General features: G+C 43.3%; 1 long non-coding RNA gene across 2 annotated transcripts in view; it reads left to right on the plus strand.

Annotated features, from left to right (window-relative positions):
- LOC138762659 (uncharacterized) overlaps positions 1-10,302 on the plus strand; it is a 94,182-nt gene extending 83,880 nt beyond the window's left edge. For both annotated transcript variants that reach the window (XR_011357027.1, XR_011357028.1), the window contains 2 exons: positions 4,658-4,827; positions 9,879-10,302. This is a non-coding gene — a long non-coding RNA (uncharacterized lncRNA). The remainder of the gene's footprint in view (positions 1-4,657; positions 4,828-9,878) is intronic.
- The last annotated feature ends 6,527 nt before the right edge of the window (positions 10,303-16,829 follow it).

A 16,829-nucleotide genomic window follows, 5' to 3' on the forward strand; every position in this document is an offset into this window, starting at 1 on the left:
GTAGATGTGTTAGGCATTGTAAGAGTATGTTTCAGGCAAATGGAAAATTGCATACCCACCATCAGCAATCCCTGTAGGTGCTGGATACCAGGAACTTTACTGTACTGATATAAACATTGTTAGGTACAGAGGCTGAAGTTATTTATTATGTCCCAGTAAGGACATATCTTCTATCTCTGAAAATAAATTTAATTGAACTTATTGCTCCTCCCAAAATCCTGCAGGATTTCAAAAGCATTCTGAAGGAAATAATTGTATTTTTCAAAATATGGTCCCTTATGAAATTGCTCATTGCTAAAATTCATCTTGTTCTTTCAGCTATTCATTCTGTTGTCACACGCGATTATAATTCTGCATATCGTAAGATGAGTTCAACACTTGTTGCATTTCCACATGCTTGTTCCCATGTTCCACATGGGAAGAAATTAAACCACAATTGCCTTTCCTTCAATACAATAGGGTATGAAATTCCACTTTTGTCCAAAAGGATGATAACTATAGCTAGTGGCAAGGATTGGGAGGGCAGCAGAAATAGGAGAAAGGTTGATCTTTTCTTCAGAACCTGACGTGTGAACCAAATTCTGCACAAGTCTCCTCTGAATAGAAGCAATGAATTAGTGATGAATAAATGGGCTCCCTGATTCAAGTGAAGCTAATGCCTCAGAAACCAGCCAGCACATATATGGGATGGGATGGAGATGAAATCATGTCATGCTTATAGCTGAAGCTGGTTGCTTCTGATATTTCTCCTCTTTGTGATTAGGTAATTAGCAGTACATGGGTGTCAGAAATATTGCTGTTTCTTTGTCATTTTTACATTATGACCCTACAAATGATTTGATTTCATTTCTCAACTTGTTGCACCGATCACCGATAACACCTTGAGCATTGATGGGGTGACCACTTTATTTCCATCCTATTCCTGAAAAGGTACTGTTATCTCCATATTCAATGGATAAAGAATATTGGTTAGATTATTTTTCAGTCTGCATTTGCAGGTTTTTATTTCACAGGAGAAATTATAGCTGAAATGTATCCTTTCATAACTAATGTATTCATTAAACATCAGTGTCAGTGTTCAATTTCAACATGCATAGTTGATTGATTATTTTATTTAAATTTCAAGAGGCACCAATTTTTCACCAGTCTGTGCAGGAAAAGATAAAGCATGCACTTATATAGCGCCTTTATAGCTTGTCTCTAAGTGCTCCCCAGGCATGGAATTTTTCTTTAATAGAAGCACTAGGTTTCTGTTGGTTCCATATGAGGACATTTTTTTCTGGAATAATGTTAGAATATTTCAGTACCAGTGTCAATCTTGGTTTCTAATCCTGCTATTTGATGATGTCCACCTTCAATGCTTTGTTTGGTTTAGTTTACAAATGTTTAATCTTCCCGGCTATGCAGTATCACCATGGACCACTGATCACTTTTCTAAATATAATAGTGTATCCTAAATGTTCTAATTTTTCTTTTGTTTTTGTCTTGAGATTATACATTGAAATATTTTCCTCACTGTGCTTTCAGCTTTACTTTTTAAGGCCATGTGTAATTTTAATGTAGGCGTTGTTCTTTTGAGGATGCCTTCATCACTTTCCTCACGCTAATAAAATTTGACTTACACTTGGCCTCAGCCTGTTCCTCTGTTGACCTCTAATTCAATACAACTGTCCTCTCAGCACTGATTGACAGATTGGATATCGCTTGCAGTTTTTATGAACATTTTTTTTGGCAATGTCAGTCACAGCCCTGACCTAAAGTAATTCATTATAGTTTGAATTGAGTTAATGGTGTCGTGCTACAATGTAAAAATCTACTCAAACCATTCTAGTTCCCATTGTGTTCTGCCAGCACAATGTCTCTTTGTAAATGACACTCTGAAATAAAATATAAAATTTTTGACAGTTGAAAATTACTGCACTTCTCCAAAACAAATATACTAAATTGCACATTTCTGTTCCCTCTAGGAAATTTCCAAGCTGTGAAAGGCTTTCCATGTTGACCACATTGAAACATGTCTAAGATATCTTGAAAATGACTCTGTTTCTGAGAAACCATTTCTGTGACCTGCTATAGTCTTCTTGGGAATGAATGGAAGCTGAAACCTCCAGTTTCAATTTCCAGAAAAATGCTCCAGGATCAGAGTTTAGTAGATGGGAGCTAACAATATTGCATGCTTCAACTTAGAAAATATTGAGTGGAAAGCATTTAATATTTGGAGCCTTTTGAAGTGAGAATGGATGATGCTCTTGGGGCTTGGAGCATTCATGGATTTTTGGTCTGGGAGAGGCTAGAGTTGAGTTGCAACTTGATGACTGGAATATACAGTAAGGTAACAAGGTGTGTCTTTGGTTTGGCAATACAATAGAGTGTGTACTTTGGCTTCTGGTCACAAGGTCTCTGGGTTTTAAATGCTGAGGAGAAGATTGACATAAAAAAAACCGGCCTGGAACCAAGGTTGAGCTTGGGAAACAGGAGGTTGGAATGTTTTCATTTTTTCAAATGCTGTGGGATTCATAGGCCAAGTCAGAATTTAACTGTAGTGGTGAGTTGCCATCTTGAACCACTGTAGATGTGTGAGTACCACCCATAATACTGTTTACGGTAGGACCTTCAGGATTTTGACCCAATTAATGTGAGATAATGATCACTTAGGTGACTGTGAATCTGTGAATCACAGTTAACAGAGGTTGAAATCCAGGAAAGAGGAAAGGACATTTTCAGTTCCAGCAGGCAAAGCAAAGAATGGTGCTGGGGCAATTAATAACACTGGGCAACATTTCCTTTCAAAGGTTTGCTTTGGGGATTATGACAGACAGCTTCAAGTCCAACATAAAGGTAATTTCAGATTTACTGTATCACGTAGGGAGTTGGAGAAATATTAAATTAACTTTTATTGAATTTAGCATGTTTAATCGGATAATAATGCCAACACACTGCTGTGTTGCTGCTGATTTTCGTGTGTACTCAGCATCTGATGCCTCTCATGTCCGTCCAACAATAGTCCGCTAGCATTGATGGTTTCCAGTTGCCCTGATAATGTTTTCCTTTTTAAAATATTTTTATTTTTATTTAAAATATAAACAGTCGAATGATACAGTTATTCAATGTGCAATGCACTTAAAAATATAGAAAAATATTTCAAATATAAACACAATTCAAAGGTAATAATGTAGTTAAATATAACGTCAAACAAAAATAAAAAAAACAAAAGCAAGAGAAATAAAGGGAAGAAAGGAAAAGTAAAGTTAAAAAGTTCTTTTTTGAATAAATTAAAAATTTCTTTTTTGTAAAAAACTAAAGGTATATAATTGTCTTTCCTTCTCATTCTATAAGAATTTTTATCAAAAGTTATATTATTCACAGTTGAGCAAAGCCATTATCAGTTATATTATCCAGTTTAAAGAAGAAAAGAAAGAAATAAAGGAAACCTAAACTAAATTAAAAAAGGAAGAAAAAAAACTCTACCACTAAATAAAGGTAAAAAGTGAAACATGGAAATCGAGTGACATCAGCCTGGAACTCGATGGCACAGCACCAAGCACTTTGACTTCCCAACCTCTTTAGATTATGGTAATTGTCCATAAATGGGCCCCATGTCTTTTGAAAGTGAATCTTTGAATCTTTAATATCATATCTATTTTTTAAAATAAACTTAGATAAGACACAAATATCATTTAGTCATTATGTGTGTGAAGGTGGAGTAATGTCTTTTCATTTAATCAGTTACCACTTTTCCATAGTCGCAAAGTCCTGGTAAAACTTTTCACCATGTCCTTCACTGACTGCACCAAGATCAGAAGGGAAGAAATCCAAGTGTGAATCCAATAAATGCAATTGTTAAGTACACTTATTATGCTATTGTCTGAAGAACATGTGCATCAACATATGTTTAATCAAAATCAATGTAATGCACAGCATCTGTATGTGTTAGCTGTATATATAGCCTGTCTGCATCTATCCTGACTAAGCATGCCCAAGCCTAAGACATCATTTGCATAGCACCTGCACTGAGTTCATGCCCAGGCCTGCTTGGACTGACCAAAACAACTTGCTTTGTGGACAATCTACTGGTAGACTTAAAATATGACAGGGACTCACAACAATGCTATATCTAAAAAAAACTGTATATGATAGGAAAATATAAAGTGATTTTCACGATCAGCAGCTCAAAATCCATAAAATAAACCCAAAAGTGTTCAGGAAGAAAAATCTTTTCTGTCCAGTGTAATTAAAAGATGAAAGAATTAGTGTGTTCTTGACTTCAACTTCCTCCAAATGTCCTGTCTTCTTGAAACTCTATTACTTCTATCATTTCTTCTAATTTCACTATTTTTTTTTCTCTATAATCTTGAAAGCCTAACCTCACATGTACTTTCCAACGTGGTACTGAATTCAAAGAGTGATCAGACAGTGGTATTTTATTGACTGCGCATTCACTTCCTGTGACTTCTGCACTATACTTGGGTCTGCACAGTTTATCCTTTTGCTAGCTTTATTGACTGTAGCCCTGAAGCAGCTGAAGATACAAAGCATCAAATCTGTTAAAGTTTGCATTTTTATTTAAACTTCATCTGTTTTTATTTCATGCCACTTCAGGGTATCCCAACTCTTTTCCTTACCACACATAAAGCATGATTTTTGTTTGCTTTTGTAGTGATACACCACAAACCTACTGCAGGGGGCGACCTGTGTACCTGCAGGAAGAGCACTGGAGGACAAGGCAACATCTGGCCAACTATCAATCAGCCGACCTGAATGGTCCAAGCCCCACCCGGTTGCCTGCAAATCATCTGCTGGGATATAAGCCACATCTGGCCCTTTGAGGTCAGTCTCTCAGAGCTACAGCTAACTGCAGCAGGGATTTTAAGCTGAATAAAGCCTGTGATCAGTCTTTAAGTTTTGTGTCTGCTTTTCTGTATGGCAGCGCACCACAGCTTAAAATTTCAATTTCCATTCTTTTGCCCTTGGACATACTTTATATGACTCAAGGTGAATTATTTGAAAATTTTCTTCAGTCTTTCCTTATGATATCAAATATTTGTCAAGAAACGCATTTTTGATTCTTTGCTCCATGAATATTTTTGCCTTTTCTTTGTTTAACTGAGCCCACCTTTGGGTCTACAACATGTTACATCTTCATTTGTGCCAAGATATTATCAATACTTTAAAAGACTTTTGCTGCCCAGGTTCCAGATTCCTGGAGTTTTCATAAACCAACAATTAGTTAGAAGAAGTCATACAGTGTAAAAACAGGTCCTTTGGCTCACCAAATCCACACTGGCCATCAAGAACTTGTTCACATTCATCCTATTTTATTCTCCCAACATTGCCATCAATTCCCCCCAGATTCTACTACTTTCCTATATTCTAGTGTCAATTTACAGAGGTTATTAATGGACCAATCCACTCACCTTTTGCTACAGGGAGATTGATTTTCAAAAAAAAAACTCATTTAGAGATTACTGGGGCTGTGAGGCAGCAGGCTCTCGCAGAGGTGCCAATTTGCCAATTTCTTGCCTTTATCTCTCTGGCAGATTCAGATCAACTTATTCCTGGACTCAGATATTTTGTTCTCCTTTGGAGAAAACAGAGGCAAAGCATTAATAAAGTCATAGAGTCATGAAATTATAAATCAATGAAATGGGGCATTTAGCCAACATTTTTACCCATCTACAATAATCCTATTGGCTCACATTAGGTCATTATCCATTTATGTTTTGCCTACCTAGGAGGGGAGGCAGGCCCCTCCAGCCCGGGTAAGAAACCTGCATAGGAGAAGGCCACTCCGATATAAAACCTACGACCCAAGGACCTCGCTGCCACGTCCCAGCTTGCTTGGCCACGGCACACGAACCATGGGTGTAAAGGGTGGGGCCAGTACTGCGCGCACTGCACTCCACCTAAAAGCTCCTTTGCGCAGGCCCGAGGACAGGTCCACGTCCTCCCCCTCCACGTCCTCCCCCTCCACGTCCTCCCCCTCCACGTCCTCCCCCTCCACGTCCTCCCCCTCCACGTCCTCCCCCTCCACGTCCTCCCCCTCCACGTCCTCTCCCTCCACGCCTTCCCCCTCAAAAGATGCTCACAAACTCAAGCTAGCATGCTGGAACATCAGAACCATGCTAGACAAGGCTGACAGCCACCGACCTGAACGTCGGTCTGCCCTCATTGCACATGAACTCCTCAGACTTGACATCGACATAGCCGCTCTCAGTGAAGTCCGCCTGGCAGATGTAGGCAGCCTCCAAGAACGCGGTGCGGGCTACACACTCTACTGGTCTGGCAAGCCTTCGGATGAACGACGCCTATCTGGTGTAGGCTTCATGGTCAAGAGCTTCATTGCCTCCAAACTCGAAAACCTTCCAACAGGCCTCTCGGACCGAATCATGTCCATGCGACTCCCCCTTCAGAACAAGCGTCACATCACCCTCATCAGTGTCTATGCTCCAGCCCTCCAGGCGGAACCAGCAGAAAAGGACAAGTTCTACACCGACCTGCGCAACCTCATCCAACGCACCCCTACAGCCGACAAGGTTGTCATCCTGGGCGACTTCAACGCTCGTGTCGGCAAAGACTCAGAAACCTGGCCAGGAATCCTGGGCAAGCATGGCGTCGGCAAGTGCAACGACAATGGGCGCCTCCTGTTGGAGCTCTGCGCAGAACAGCGGCTTGTCATTACAAACACCCTTTTTCAGCAGAGGGACAGCCTTAAGACCACCTGGATGCATCCCCGATCCAAGCACTGGCACCTCCTGGACTACATCCTGGTGCGAGAAAGTGACAAACGAGATGTGCTCCACACCAGGGTCATGCCTAGCGCGGAATGCCACACTGACCACCGGCTGGTTCGCTGCAAGCTCAACCTTCACTTCAAACCAAAGCCCAGGAACAATAAAGCCCCCAGAAAGAGGTTCAATGTTGGAAACCTGCAGTCAGACGAAGCGAGAGGAAACTTCCAGGCAAACCTCAAAGCAAAGCTCGACGATGCAACCCACCTCACGGACCCGTCCCCTGAAACCCTCTGGGATCAGTTGAAGACTACCATACTGCAATCCACTGAAGAGGTACTGGGCTTCTCCTCCAGGAAAAACAAGGACTGGTTTGACGAAAACAGCCAGGAAATCCAGGAGCTGCTGGCAAAGAAGCGAGCTGCCCACCAGGCTCACCTTACAAAGCCGTCCTCTCCAGAGAAGAAACAAGCCTTCCGTCGCGCATGCAGCCATCTTCAGCGCAAACTCCGGGAGATCCAAAATGAGTGGTGGACTAGCCTCGCCAAACGAACCCAGCTCAGCGCGGACATTGGCGACTTCAGGGGTTTCTACGAGGCTCTAAAGGCTGTGTACGGCCCCTCACCCCAAGTCCAAAGCCCGCTGCGCAGCTCAGACGGCAAAGTCCTCCTCAGCGACAAGATCTCCATCCTCAACCGATGGTCAGAACACTTCCAATCTCTTTTCAGTGCCAACCGCTCAGTCCAAGTTTCCGCCCTGCTGCAGCTCCCTCAACAGCCCCTAAGGCTAGAGCTGGATGAGGTTCCCACCCTGGATGAGACATATAAGGCAATCGAACAACTGAAAAGTGGCAAAGCAGCAGGTATGGATGGAATCCCCCCAGAAGTCTGGAAGGCTGGCGGCAAAACTCTGCATGCCAAACTGCATGAGTTTTTCAAGCTTTGTTGGGACCAAGGTAAACTGCCTCAGGATCTTCGTGATGCCACCATCATCACCCTGTACAAAAACAAAGGTGAGAAATCAGACTGCTCAAACTACAGGGGAATCACGTTGCTCTCCATTGCAGGCAAAATCTTCGCTAGGATTCTACTAAATAGAATAATACCTAGTGTCGCCGAGAATATTCTCCCAGAATCACAGTGCGGCTTTCGCGCAAACAGAGGAACTACTGACATGGTCTTTGCCCTCAGACAGCTCCAAGAAAAATGCAGAGAACAAAACAAAGGACTCTACATCACCTTTGTTGACCTCACCAAAGCCTTCGACACCGTGAGCAGGAAAGGGCTTTGGCAAATACTAGAGCGCATCGGATGTCCCCCAAAGTTCCTCAACATGATTATCCAACTGCACGAAAACCAACAAGGTCGGGTCAGATACAGCAATGAGCTCTCTGAACCCTTCTCCATTAACAATGGCGTGAAGCAAGGCTGTGTTCTGGCACCAACCCTCTTTTCAATCTTCTTCAGCATGATGCTGAACCAAGCCATGAAAGACCCCAACAATGAAGACGCTGTTTACATCCGGTACCGCACGGATGGCAGTCTCTTCAATCTGAGGCGCCTGCAAGCTCACACCAAGACACAAGAGAAACTTGTCCGTGAACTACTCTTTGCAGACGATGCCGCTTTAGTTGCCCATTCAGAGCCAGCTCTTCAGCGCTTGACGTCCTGCTTTGCGGAAACTGCCAAAATGTTTGGCCTGGAAGTCAGCCTGAAGAAAACTGAGGTCCTCCATCAGCCAGCTCCCCACCATGATTACCAGCCCCCCCACATCTCCATCGGGCACACAAAACTCAAAACGGTCAACCAGTTTACCTATCTCGGCTGCACCATTTCATCAGATGCAAGGATTGACAATGAGATAGACAACAGACTCGCCAAGGCAAATAGCGCCTTTGGAAGACTACACAAAAGAGTCTGGAAAAACAACCAACTGAAAAACCTCACAAAGATAAGCGTATACAGAGCCGTTGTCATACCCACACTCCTGTTCGGCTCCGAATCATGGGTCCTCTACCGGCACCACCTACGGCTCCTAGAACGCTTCCACCAGCGTTGTCTCCGCTCCATCCTCAACATCCATTGGAGCGCTTACATCCCTAACGTCGAAGTACTCGAGATGGCAGAGGTCGACAGCATCGAGTCCACGCTGCTGAAAATCCAGCTGCGCTGGATGGGTCACGTCTCCAGAATGGAGGACCATCGCCTTCCCAAGATCGTGTTATATGGCGAGCTCTCCACTGGCCACCGTGACAGAGGTGCGCCAAAGAAAAGGTACAAGGACTGCCTAAAGAAATCTCTTGGTGCCTGCCACATTGACCACCGCCAGTGGGCTGATATCGCCTCAAACCGTGCATCTTGGCGCCTCACAGTTTGGCGGGCAGCAACCTCCTTTGAAGAAGACCGCAGAGCCTACCTCACTGACAAAAGGCAAAGGAGGAAAAACCCAACACCCATCCCCAACCAACCAATTTTCCCCTGCAACCGCTGCAATCGTGTCTGCCTGTCCCGCATCGGACTTGTCAGCCACAAACGAGTCTGCAGCTGACGTGGACTTTTTACCCCCTCCATAAATCTTCGTCCGCGAAGCCAAGCCAAAGAAGATTTAAATACCAGTCTAAATGTCTCTTAAATGTAGTGTTTTTAACAAACACCACACCATCTCTGTGCAAAAATCTTTCTCCTCAAATCCCCTTTCAAACACTTTATTCTCACCTTAAATCAATTTTCTGTTTCTAATGCCCCTACTATGGAAAATTATCTACCCTTCATTTCAGGGAAAACAAACTCAGCCTATCCCAACTCTCTGATAACTAAAGTCCTCCAAACCAATTAACATTTGGGTGAATCTCTATCAGAAAAACCATGACATCTAATTCAATAAAGTTATACTAGAAGTAGAGGCCATGTGAGACTTACATTGCTGAGGCCCAAATCTTTTTCAGACTCAGTTATTTCAGCAGGGGATGAGTGGAATGCACAAAGAAAGCACGTAAATGGGCATCTTTAGTACTTCACTCCTTGTCTGCAGAGGTTCTGCTGAATCCCTGTGGATATTCCAGGTTGTGTGCACATGGAACACTAGAGCACTTTTGATATGTAATAACCCTGCTTTAGATCCATAATTCATTTTCCTTCTCTTTATAAACAGGTCCAGAGGGTTGACTCCCATCACATTGGGCACACAAGGGGAAAGGAGAAAGGCAATGAAGAAGCAAAAATCGAGAAGAAATGACAGAAGCAAAGAATAAAAGATGAGCTAGAAAGATCAAAATGTGAACCACAGCATGTCATCTTGGTTCTACAGCAGAAAGCTCCCTTTAATGAAGCCTCTTTTCCACAGGCATCCCAATTAATTGGCTGTGCAATGCCCCAGGATAGGAAACCCTTTGTCCCATTGCCACTGGGCCACCCTTAACTGGGACTCTAATTGCTTTTCCACTGTACACAACTCATCCCTGGGGATTGGAGGGTTCTACCTTGTGGTAATCCATTGTTGTATGTATTTGTCTGGTCGGGCACACCCCTCCTACAGAGTCCTGTATAAAGGACAGCCCCCTGCTCAGTGCAGGACAGTCGAGCAGTATGGATGTGCCTTTGTTCTTTAGTGAATAAAAGACTATTGGTTTCTCAACCTCAGTCTTTGATGGTGCATTAGTTTTTATCACTAAAAGTTTTTTTTGCAATGCAGCAGATCCTGAAGCCAAAAACAGCTAGAAATCGACCCTCAGTCACCAGAGGCGTCTACCAACTTTGAACTCTTGCTACACTATTTTGAAGCATTCCTGCAGGCATATTCAGCCATCATGTGGTCAAAGACTGATTAATTGCAGGTACTGCACTCCCAAGATGGCATCCTGGTGTACTCCATGATCAGGGATGCCACATCGTACCAGGAGGCCATAGACATTTTTAAAGGCCAGTGCCTGTGGAAGAGTAACATTGTCTATGCCAGGCACCTTCTAGCGACCCGCAAACAGTGACCCAGTGAGTTGAACACAGAGTACCTTCGGGTCCTGCGAACCCTCGGAAGGGCCTGTGAATGTAAGGCTGTGACTTCTGCTGAGTATACTGAGGACTTAATCAGGGCCTATTGCACTGGGATCTGGCCTTTTGGAACAAGGGGAACTCAGTCTGCAGAGAGCAGTTGAGCAGGCAGGTGTGCTGGAGGTGGCCCTCCAGAATATGGAGGCCTACTCAACAGATAACATGGCCGCCCTGTGATTACCTTGGGAGCCACCATCTTGGGACGTGCCGCCACTGACCACAGCCACAGTACTCCAGGAGCACCTGAAGTGCTACTTCTGGGCAAGCAGCAGAGGAAACACTGCCCAGCAAAGGATTCGACCTGCTCCAGCTGCAGGAAGAAGGGACACTACACCAAAGGGTGTAAGTCTAAACCTCTTTCTAGCAGCGCCATGTGCAGATCATGGGGGCTGCCATCCTGGATGCTGCCATCTCCAGGAGCCAGCAGTGCCATGAGTGCATCATGGGGACCACCATCTTCAAGATCCAGCAGCGCCATGTGCGGGCCCTGGGGGCCACCATCTTTGACACTGCCAGGCTCCATTACAGTGATAAGCAGTGACTTGACATTGGTCTCCATAACACTAGACCAGGACAGCCCACATCATCGCACTAGGTCAATGATGGGCATTAAGATAAACAGCCACATGATGAGTTGCCTATTTGAGAGTGGGAGCCCAGAGAGTTTCAAACACCCTGATGTGGTGCAGTGCTTCTCCCTCACAGTAATGTCGGTGAACCAGAAGGTCTCCTTGGCCTCCAGATTGCATGTGGTAGTTGTCCGGGGCTACTGCATAGTGACTCTAACCATGAGGTGTACAGACGATAAAGACTTTAAACTTTTGGTAATGCCACAGCTCTGTGTTACTGTGCCATTGGGACTTGAATGTCGCCTTGAAAGTGTGATGATGGAGTTTGAAGGGCCCCCTCCACCCCTCATACAAAATGAATCTAGTGGTTTTCACAAACTATCATAATAATACTTAAATCTGTCATTTATGTGCAATTTTGTTAATTGTGAGCATACAATTAGCTAGGTTAACAAAGTGTGGATTTTGAAGGGAACTTTTGCGGCCACTTACTTACATGCATCAGGAGTAGTGCCGGTTGCCGCTGATGACATATCGAGGTGACATGCAGGAGTAATAGAACACATGCGCGGGTTAGTTGAGAAGGCTGCATAAGTGAGATGGATCTTGGACGCAGAAGGAGGAGAGTGAGAGCGTCAAGATCACCCGTGTGGCGGAAAGCGAATGAAAAGGTCAGAAAGGTTTGACTGGGTGGTGTTTGGGGGGCTGAACAATCCAGCGCTGTGTCTGAAAGGAATAGATTTCAGATTTATTGTCAGAGTACATACATGACATCACATATAACACTGAGATTCTTTTTCTGTAGACAAGGCAGTATTACCACTTATATGTAGTGCAAAAAAAACTGTACTCAACGTGTACATGTAAATAAATAAAGAACTGTAAGCAGATAATGAATGTAAACAAACTGACTGCAAAACAGAGAGAATATAAAAATCAATAAAGTGCACAAGTAAGAGTCTTAAATGAGTCACTGATTGAATTGAGGAGAGTAGCAGCGGTTCCTGAACCTGGTGGTGTGATCTTGTGGAAGCATCAAAAACAGAGCTTGTGCTGGGTGGTGTGGATCCTTGATGATTGCTGCTTCTCTCCAACAGTATTATTTCCTGTTGATGTTCTTGATAATGAGGAGGGTTTTTTTCTGTTATGTCCTAGTATGTGTCTACCACATTTTGCAGGGCCTTTATGCTTAGGAATATTGGTGTTCCCATAACAGTCTGTGATGCACACTTTCCACCACACCTCTAGAAATTTTCTAGTGTTTCTGGTGTCATACCAAACCTCTTCCTTAGGAAGTAAAGGTGCCTAAGTGCTTTCTTTATGATGCTATTCGTGTGTTGGGTCCAGGAAAGCTCTTTTGAGAGAATTACTCACAAGAACATAAATTTGCTCACCCTCTCCACCTCTGATCCCTCAATGATCACTGGATGGTAACCTCTGGTTTTCCCTTCCTGAAGTTATCAATCAGCTCCTTGGTTTTGGTGACATTGAGTGCAAGGTTGTTGTTTGTGCGCCATTTAATCTCCATCCTGAAAGATGACTCGTCCCCTTCCTTTTTACAACCTACTTCAGTGGTAACATTGGCAAATTTGTAGTCGGTGTTATTGTCAGACCGAGCTACACAGTCGTTGGTGTAAAACATGTAGAGCAGGGGGCTAAGAACACAGTCCTGTGGTTCTCTGGTCCTTGGGATTGTGGAGGAGGGAGAAGATTTTCTTACCAATCTTACATTGTTCTTACCAATGTATTTTACCTTTGCTACATAAAGGTCACTGTTTGACCTGCTGAGTTTCTCCAGCTTTGTGTTTTTACTTCAACCATATTTTCTACAGTTTTTCATGCTTTACTTCTTACCAATCCTCACTGATGGTGGTTTGGAAGTGAGGTAAAGAGAACTGACTCAATTTGAAAATACAACAATGGTATATAGAAATGAATAAATGTATTCCATTAGAAAAAATAACATATAGTTTAAGAAATAATATTGAAATATTCAAACAAGTATGGGAGCCTTACATTAAATACAATAGCGAAAACCTACCGGGGACAAACATTACCTAAGTTGATGGAAGGAGAAGGAAAGAAAAGAATGGACTCAGTAGAATTTCTGGTGTATTTTTGTTGAATGACAACATTGTCTGACTGGCTTAATGCAACCTAGATTGTATACCTAAAATGGATGAGAGGGGGGTATGGGGGGGTGGCTTGGGAGGAGGGAGGGGGGGGAGAAAAAGTCACTCTATATGTGTGAAACAGAAAAAGTGTATATCATGGCTAATGTGATTTAATGTGTGAAAAATAAAAAATTAAAAAAAAAAAGAACTGACTCTATTTTGTGCTGAAAGAAACTAGTGGATGCATTCTTTAATTGTGTGTAAACTGAATAAATAGTTGCTGCTACAAGTTGTGACCCCATCAGTTCACAGCACCTTCTAGATTAAAATAGATGGCAATGAGGATTAACCCCTTGCAGAGCAGTCGGAAAGGTCAAGCTGGAGGTTCCCCCTCTTTTTATTTATAATGCACCAGCGTGGTTCACAAACCTTGAGGCACATTTCTCCACCCTCAATGTGATGAGTCAGAAGATGAAATTCATTTGTTTTGTGGCTTGTCTGCCAGGGCAAATTGCCAGTGATACAGGGGATGTTTTAGTTCATCTGGACAATAACCTCCCATACGGCATCCTTAAGGCTGCTATTTTGCAGCATACTCAGCCATCTTGTAATTTGGCAATACGGCTCGTAATTTGGCATTTTAACTTGTGGGTGGATTTTAAAAATCACTATGTCATGGACCACAGCGCTTGTATGTTAGTGAGCTGCATTTGTTGTTCCTCCAGTGTCGTCACCCACCTGTCGAACCTTCAACCTGGCTCCTGCCCTTTCCTAACCTTGATCAAGTCCTTCCCTCACATAGTGACCCCATCGTATTGCTATACAGACATTAAACCTGTGTAATGCACCACATAGGAACTCGGGGTCCTCTGGTTGCAGCACGGGCTTGTAGATTACCCCCAGATCGCCTTAAAATCACGAAAGTGGAATTCGACCCCATGCAAGAGCTGGGCATAATCCGCAGATCTGACAGCTGCTGGGCTTCACTGTTGCATATGGTTCCAAAAAAAATCTCTTGGGGATTAGTAGCCTTGAGGTGACTATCGTACCGTGAACAATTCCACCGGGCCTGACCGATACAATATTCCCAATTTACAAGACTTCTCAGCAAACCTCCATGGCAAACGTGTTCATACTTACTGTCAAACTTCAATAGAACCTTCTGATGTCACCAAGACAGCATTAATTACCCCTTTTGTCACGTCTGTGTTTCTGCAGAATGCAGCATAGACATTCCAGCCGTTTATGAACCACATACTGTCTGGCCTCGATTTTATGTTTTTCTATTCTGGCCATGATCATAGATGAAGAGGAGCACAATCACCATCTTATCTCATTGGCCCAGAGGCTTGATGAATTTGGCATTGTGAGCAATCCAAATAAATGAATTTTTGGTGCTGCTGATCTTATATTTTGGGGATATAGAGTTATGCAACATAGTATTTTTCCCCATGAATTGAAAGTGCAAGAAATTTGTGATTTTCCTACACCCATTACATTTGGCCGGTTACTGCCTTTTTTAGGGATGATGAATTTTTACCGCCATTTCCTGCCAAATTCGCAGCATTTCTTACCACTTACAGAACAACTAAAAGGTTCCAACAAGTCCATTTCTAAAAGACCGTTGAGTTTGGAGACAATGCCTTTCATGCTTTCAATGATGTGAAGACTGCACTTGTGAATACCACAGTGCTTGTATATCAAAAGCCCAATGCCTTGTTCTCTCTTACCAGAGATGCGTATGTCAGTGTTGTGGGAACAGTGTTAGAACAATGAGTCTGTTGGGAATTGGAACCTCTGGCCTTTTTTTTCCTGCCAAATTGTCACCGGCTCAGGCAAATTGTAGTACGTTTGTTTGAGAACTCTTGGACTTCTATCTTGCAGTGAAACATTTCCGCTTTTTATTGGAAGGTCACCCTTTCACCATTTATATAAACCACCAGCCTCTTGCACATACCACGAGTACAAGCACACATCTCTACTCACCATGAAAAATTCGGCACTTGGACTTCATCAGACAATTTTACAGAGACACATCTGAGGAAGAATGAATGTCATGGCGGACACCCTGTCCAGGCGCGACATTGATACCTTCCATACAACTACTGCCATCAATTTCACTACCATGGCTTGGGCACTGCACACTGATTCCGATCTCATCCAGTATCGGCGGATTAACACAGGTCTCCATCTTTAAGATGTGACCATGGATGAATCAGGTGAAATATTAGTCTGCAATTTTTCCGCAGGAAGACCTAGGCCTTTTGTGCCAGCAGCTATGAGGCAGGAGATCTTTGAGTATCTTCATCCTGGTAGAAGGACATCAATCAAACTGATTATGGAATATTTTACCTGGCCTCATGTTAAACATGATGTTGGATTATGGGCAAGGACCTGCTTGCTGTGTCAACACTCTAAAGTCTCCAGACACACAAAATCCAGGCTGGGGGATTTTGTTGTTCCGGACTCCCATTTCCAGGACCAGACTACCAGGTGGCAAAAAGCCATTCCTGTCACTGACATCTCTGCGGAGACTATTGTTCAGGCTTTTGTGAATTGTTGGATTCCATCTTTTTGTGTTCTGGGCACTATTACAATGGATTAAGTGCCTCAGTTCGAGTTGGCATTGTTCTGAGCTCTCACTGATCTTTTAGCACTATCTGTATTCAGACTATGGCTTACCATCTGCAGGTCAATGGCCTCATTGAGTGTTTCCATCACCAATTGAAAACAGCATTGACATCAGGTGACGGTACATCTAGGTGGAGTGAACGTTTGCCCATGGTTTTCTTTGGTGTGCATACGACTGTTAAAGTGGATCTTGGATGTTCAGTGGCAGAAATGGTGCACAATGCTGACTTTGCTCAGCGAGTTTATGTATCTGAGTCCAGGGACAATGGTCTATGATGTGGCAATTTATTTCAATTGTCTTTGGGAAAACATAAGATTACTTATACCTACTCCTATGCAACATGCGTCACCTGCAATGTATGTACCAAATGATTTATAACACTGTACTCACGTGTTCCTTTGGCATGATGCTGTTTACAAACCACTTCAGCCCACTTACGATGGTCCTTTTGTGGTTTTATGATGCCATCTGAAGATTTTTGTGCTTGACAGGAATGAGAAAGCTAACATAGTTTCCATTGACAGGTTGAAGCTGGCATATATTGATGATCCGTGTTCGCGTCGGGTAGCCAGAGTCAGAGGACCAGTTGCACCCCTGCCAGTTGGAGCATACATTGCCTGTTTTGCATGATAGTACAAGGTCCGGCTGGACTGTCAGCCCTGAAGACCATTACATAGTGGGACAGTTCCATTCAGTCGCCTCCTTGCATGGTTCGGAAGCTGAGGAGGAGATAAAGCCAT

Source organism: Narcine bancroftii, chromosome 5 (genome assembly GCF_036971445.1).
Source record: "Narcine bancroftii isolate sNarBan1 chromosome 5, sNarBan1.hap1, whole genome shotgun sequence".
NCBI classification, from domain to species: Eukaryota; Metazoa; Chordata; class Chondrichthyes; order Torpediniformes; family Narcinidae; genus Narcine; species Narcine bancroftii.